Source organism: Nomascus leucogenys, chromosome X (genome assembly GCF_006542625.1).
Source record: "Nomascus leucogenys isolate Asia chromosome X, Asia_NLE_v1, whole genome shotgun sequence".
In the NCBI taxonomy this organism is placed as follows: Eukaryota; Metazoa; Chordata; class Mammalia; order Primates; family Hylobatidae; genus Nomascus; species Nomascus leucogenys.
Genome location: NC_044406.1, coordinates 118,993,676 through 118,999,717, shown reverse-complemented (window position 1 = coordinate 118,999,717; position 6,042 = coordinate 118,993,676). Strand labels below are relative to the sequence as shown.

Below are 6,042 nucleotides of genomic sequence, written 5' to 3'. Positions count from 1 at the left end.
GTAGCTAAGAATTATTATAGAAAGAGAGTGTGTTGAGCTCTGGGGCCCGCATGTTATATAGGATCTGGGTGGAATCTTTGTGCTGTCCATTCCTACAAAATAAGATTAATCCTACCCCAGAAGATGACTCACTACCACACATCTGAAGACAGCAAGAATTAATAGCAGTTGTAGCCACTTGGCTGAAGAAATCCTCAACTTGGGTCATCTTGTGAATCTTTCAGACCAATCCCTCCACCCTTCTTAGCTGTCCCAAGGGTTCACATTCTTTCTGTCTTTGCCTCTATGAATAAGTGTCAACTCTGATCAGCAACAAAAGTTGGATGCTAAAAGCAAACTGGGGAAGTGCCAATTCTAAAGTCTCTGAAGACTGTGTTGCATTAAGCCTTCCCAAGAACCTCTCACCTGCATCCAAGCCAAACATTATATACAGGGCCTAGTGCAACACTGTGTTTTCTTTGGTTTTAAAAGAGAACTTTAAAACCAAATCCAATCTCTTATTGATGACCTTTGAACCATTAGCCACTGTTGGGTAGTCGAAGTGGAACAAGTACAAGTATTATTGCTTATCTTCAGCCTGGATCTACTCACCAAAATCATTGGTTGAAAAGTAAAAAAATAAAAAATAAAGCAGTCAGAGAAGTTTTTGGTGTCATGTAGACAAAAATGTGCAGAAACAGTGTATACTTGCACACAGAATTCAGGAAGCTGGTTTGTATCAAAAGATGAAGCCTAGTTTTAGAATGTGTGTAGTCCATCACATAGGATGTTCAAAAGAAAGCTACTCTTTGGGAAGGGTCAGAGACAAATGATAGATCAAACTAAAGAGGCAGATTACTTTTTAAAGAGATGGAGCCAGGCATGGTGGCTCATGCCTGTAATTCCAGCACTTTGGGAGGCCAAGGCAGGAGGACTGATTGAGCTCAGGAGTTAGAAACCAGCCTGGGCAACTTAGCAAGACCTTGTCTCTACTAAAAGTCAAAAAAAAAAATCAGCTGGGCATGTTGGCTCACGCCTGTAGTCCCAGCTAATCAGGAGGCTGAGGTGGGAGGATCACTTGAGCCCAGGATTACAAGGCTACAGTGGGCCATGATTGTGCCACTGCACTCCAGCCTGGGCGATAAAGTGAGATCCTGTCTCAAAAGAATAAAACAAAATTTAAAGACATGGAGTTATCAAAGCTAATCAGAAGAAGAGATTTAAGCATCATGCTCAACTCTGAAACCCAACTTCTGTCACTTAGTATCAGTATCTGTCTTTGATGCTGAAAATCCACATGATTGGAAACGATTCTGTCTTGGTGTTGAGTGGCTACCATCAAGTCAACCAGTGATCCAAATCATTCAGATACTGTGCAAGAAACTAGTCATGAGAAGCTTGATTTTTTTTTTATCAAAAATGTCTCAACCTCACTTGGACAGAAATGGAAAATGACATTTGAAACTTTAATCCGTTAATATGTAGTCTGGTTCTTTCCGAAGGTTGCAAAGTTTCCAAGTTCTGAAACTCATAACTAACTAACCATATGGAAACAGAATGTTCTACAAATCTTGGCTTCCCGAATATTGTCAGAGTATGAGTGACTCTCATTGACACTGTGCAGGAACATACATGGATGACTGCCTGCATGTATGTTCCTGCCAGGGCAAGCCCTTTCCTCTCATAAGACGAGTCTCCTTACTAGGACAAGACCATTGAATGTTAAATTTCTACCACTAAGCCTTTGCTCTTGCTGCTCCCTTACCCCATACAAAGTGCCGGCCTTGCTTATCCTTCAAGATCCATCTCTGATTCCACCTGATATGGTTTGAGTCTGTGTCCTCACCCAAATCTCATGTTGAATTGTAATCCTCAGTGTTGGAGAAGGGGCCTGGTGGGAGGTGATTGGATCATGGGGGCGAATTTCCCCTTTGCTGTTCTTGTGATAGTGAGTTTTCATGAGATCTGGCTGTTTAAAGGTATGTAGCACCTCCCCCTTCACTCTCTTCCTCCTGCTCCAAACATGTAGGGACATGCCTGCTTCCCTGTTTTCTGGGCGACAGAGCGAGACCCTATCTCCCTCTCCCTCTCTCCCTCTCTCTCTATCTATCTATCTATCGATCTCTCTCTCTCTCTCTCTATATATATATATATATATATACACACATACACACACATACATATATACATACATACATACATACATATATATATATTCTAAATTATTCCTGTGCTTTTATGCTGGTCAAATTCATTTCTGGTCAATACATAATACACCATGATTATAAGTTTCCTGAGGCCTCCCCAGCCATGCTTTCTGTACAGCCTGCAGAACCATGAGCCAATTAAACCTCTTTTCTTCAAAAAATACCCAGTCTCACATAGTTCTTTATAGCAACATAAGAACTAAGACACCACTTTCCCATGAAACTTCCTGTGACTACTCCCCCAATTGGGATCTCTGCAGTTTCTCATAGCTCATGGGACTTACCATTGATATAACACAAGTTGAGACTCTTTGTTGGTCTTGCTGTCCCCACTTACTACTCTGCTCTAGTCCATTCTCTAATCATATCCTAACTGCCACAGCTCAACTCCCAAATGAGTCTCACAGAGAAGAAGAGTGGGCTTGAAAGTCAGACAGATGTGTCTTCAATGTGGAGCCCCTATACTTTTTCTAGGTCTGAGAATGGTTGAAATACCCACTCAGAGCTTCTCTCAGTTTCTTCATCCACTAGGAACAATGGTACCCATATCACAGGGTTGTTGTGAGAGACATTTGTAATGTGACAATGGCACAAGGCATGGTACATACTAAGCAGGTTTAATAAATGGTTGATATGTCTGTACTTCCCCATGTACTGTGCAGGATACAGAATGGGTAATGGGTCATAACTTGAGTAATGAATGTATTTTCAATGCAGCATCCCTGATCATTGGATTATAAAATAATAATTCTGGAGTTATAAGACTGGGAAAGGTTATAAGATATCATCTTACTATGATGTATTTATTAATATGGAAACATGTTCACAAACTATCATTAAACCAAAAAGGCACTTTCTTAAATAGGAAACTTGGGGTCTGTATGCATTTGGCCACATGTGTGTGCACCTTTGTGCATAGGTAAAATATCTTTATCTATTCTTATATAGTTAGATTAAGAAGTACACACTAAACAGTGGTTAACCAAAATGTTAACAATGGTTATCTCTAATAGGATTGTAGACCATTTATCTGTATTAATACATTAAATATTTATTATAAATATGTACTATTTATAATATTGTATAATTGTTCTTATCTGTATTAATTTTTCTGTATTGTTTTTATTATGAACATGTACTACTTGTGTAAATAAGGCATAATACATGATTTTTAAAATGACATATATATAATTAAAGTATGAATAGAGAAAGGGGCTTGGAGGCAGGGAAAATGCAAAAATAAAAAAACAACGTTTTAGGGTCATAGGATTAGGGGTGCTTTCTCAGCCCCCAAATTTTCTGTTTTGTTATCCTTCTCTTGTTCTTCTTTCATGACCTTTACAATAGTTTTTAGTTTATACAAATCATTTACTAGGCCAGATGCAGTGGCTCACGCCTGCAATCCCAGCATTTTGGGAGGCTGAGGTGGGAGGATCACTTGAGCCCAGGAGTTCGAGACCAGCCTGTCCAACACGGTGAAACCCCGTCTTTACCAAAAAATACAAAAATTAGCCAGGTGTGGTGGTGTATGCGTATAGTCCCAGCCACTTGGGGGACTGAGGTAGGAGAATCACCTGAGCCTGGGAGGTCGAGGCTGCAGTGAGCTGTGATTGTGTCACTGCACTCCAGCCTGGGAAACAGAGTGAGACCCTGTTTCAAAAAAAAAATCATTTTCTAAATTATTCCTATGCTTTTATGCTGGCGAAATTAATTTCTGGTCAATACATAATCAGGCTGTTATTGACAAGGCAGTATTCTAAGAAGGGAATCTTCTTCAACGTCTAGAATTATCAAAATGTATAAAATGGACTGACTATGTCTTGACCAATCTGTTAACTGGCTTCTTTCTGGTGGACCCCAGTTATTTTGACTCTGGTACTCAGTGTCATGTGGATCCTGCCTAGAGTTTCCCAATTGTTCCACAGCTCTGGGAACTGAAAAGCTCTTGTGCTGTTGGCCAGGGAGGGAGAGAAGCTTCTGCATGTGTGCATCAGCCTATTGGAGTTGCCTTTTGTGAGGCTAGAAGCATGGTGCCTGCCGGAGCTGTGAGTAGCCCTGGGATGCAGACTGTCCTTCCTTCCCATCTGCTCTGCCAGCATTTGTCCTGTCCCAGTAAGTACCTTCCCCTCCATGCCACCCTGTCATGGTGGCCAGCTCAGGACTGGGATGTGGCGCTCTTATTCATAACCCATATGAACACAACCTGGATTTGTAGCAGAGGTGGAGGAATAAATGGGGCCAAGGCCAGGGGACACAGGATAGAGTTGGAGAAGGTCTGTTCTTTTTTCTATTGACTTTAGGAACAGGTGACTGTATGGTTACAGTGTCTGCCTAGATTTTAAACTCAGTTTGTTTTACAGTTTCAACAACATGATTAGAAAATATTTATTGAGTTCTTACTATTTGCCAGATACTTAGTGATATGGTTTGGCTGTTTCCCCACCCAAATCTCATCTTGAATTGTAGTTCTCATAATCCCCACCTGTCATGGGAGGGACCTGGTGGGAGGTAACTGAATCATGGTGGCAGTTACCTCCATGCTGTTCTCCTGATAGTGAGTTCTCACGAGATCTGATGGTTTTATAAGGGGCTTTTCCCCCTTTTGCTTGTCACCTCTCTTCCTGCTGCCATGTCAAGAAGGGTATGTCTGCTTCCCCCTTTCCACCATGATTATAAGTTTCCTGAGGCCTTTCCAGTCATGCTAAACTGTAAGTCCATTAAATCTCTTTCCTTTACAAATTACCCAGTTAGCAGCGTGAGAATGGACTAGTACACTTAGCTATGCTAAGGAGATACACTGGTGAACAAAACAGACAAAACTCCCTTCCCTCACTGACTTTATATTATATTGTTGTAGAGATTCTCTCAAACCTGATGATGGCTTTCCAATTCCAATCAAAACAGAAAATAAGGTAATGAACTCTGGATTAAGAATCATCTGAGACACTTACCTGGCAGTGGAAATACCATCATCACAAAGGTGGTTTTTCCATGGCCAGCCTTATCCATTGCACTCAGATGTGCTGACCCCTGCAATTTCCCCAAATGTGAAAAACTTGACTGCATAATTTGTGATAGTGGGACTTTCATTCACACTTCCCCTGGGGGAAAAAGAAAAAGGAAATAGACGAGCACATTCGACATTTCTCAGTGGCGTGGCAGATCTCTAGGGCTTTATCTCCTTGTCTCATTCAGAGTGTGCCTCTTCCAGGAAATAGGCATTTACATTATGAACACTTACTTTGATCTATTCTGCATGATCTTTGATATCCTCTGTCATTTTGGAAAATAGCCCCAGAATCCAGACTTTCAGCTTTTGGGACAAGGTAAAAATAGGGAGTAGACAAAATTCCTTTCACCAAGAGGTGGAAGAAAGTATAGTCTGTCTTACTACATATAGATGTAATGAGGTGGAAGAAAGTGTAGTCTGTCTTATTACATATAGAGGTAATGCTGGGAGTATAATTTTCTAATAACAGTAAAAGAGAATGTCATAGAAGATATACAGCCTGCTAAAGAATTATTTTATATAAAATGTAACTGTGTCACAACATGATTTGTATACAATGTTCTGATTATATTTATATCTTTGTTTTGTTGTTGTTGTTGTTGTTTACTTGTTTTAGAGACAGGGTCTCACTCTGTCGCCCAGGCTGGAGTGCAATGGTGTAGTCATGGTTCACTGTAGCCTTAAACTCCTGGGCTCAAGTGACCCTCCCACCCCGGCTTCATAAGTAGCTGGGATTACAGGTATATGCCACCATGCACAGATAATTTTTAATTTTTTTATAGAGATGGAGTCTCACTATGTTGCCCAAGCTGGTATGGAACTCCTAGCCTCAAGTGATCCTCCTGC

The 6,042-nt window shown here is 40.8% G+C and overlaps 1 non-coding gene across 1 annotated transcript; it reads left to right on the top strand.

Annotated features, from left to right (window-relative positions):
* The first annotated feature begins 5,129 nt into the window (after positions 1-5,129).
* On the top strand, positions 5,130-5,288 carry LOC115833488. Its single transcript, XR_004028916.1, has one exon. It is a non-coding gene; the product is annotated as a U1 spliceosomal RNA (small nuclear RNA).
* Positions 5,289-6,042: the final 754 nt, after the last annotated feature.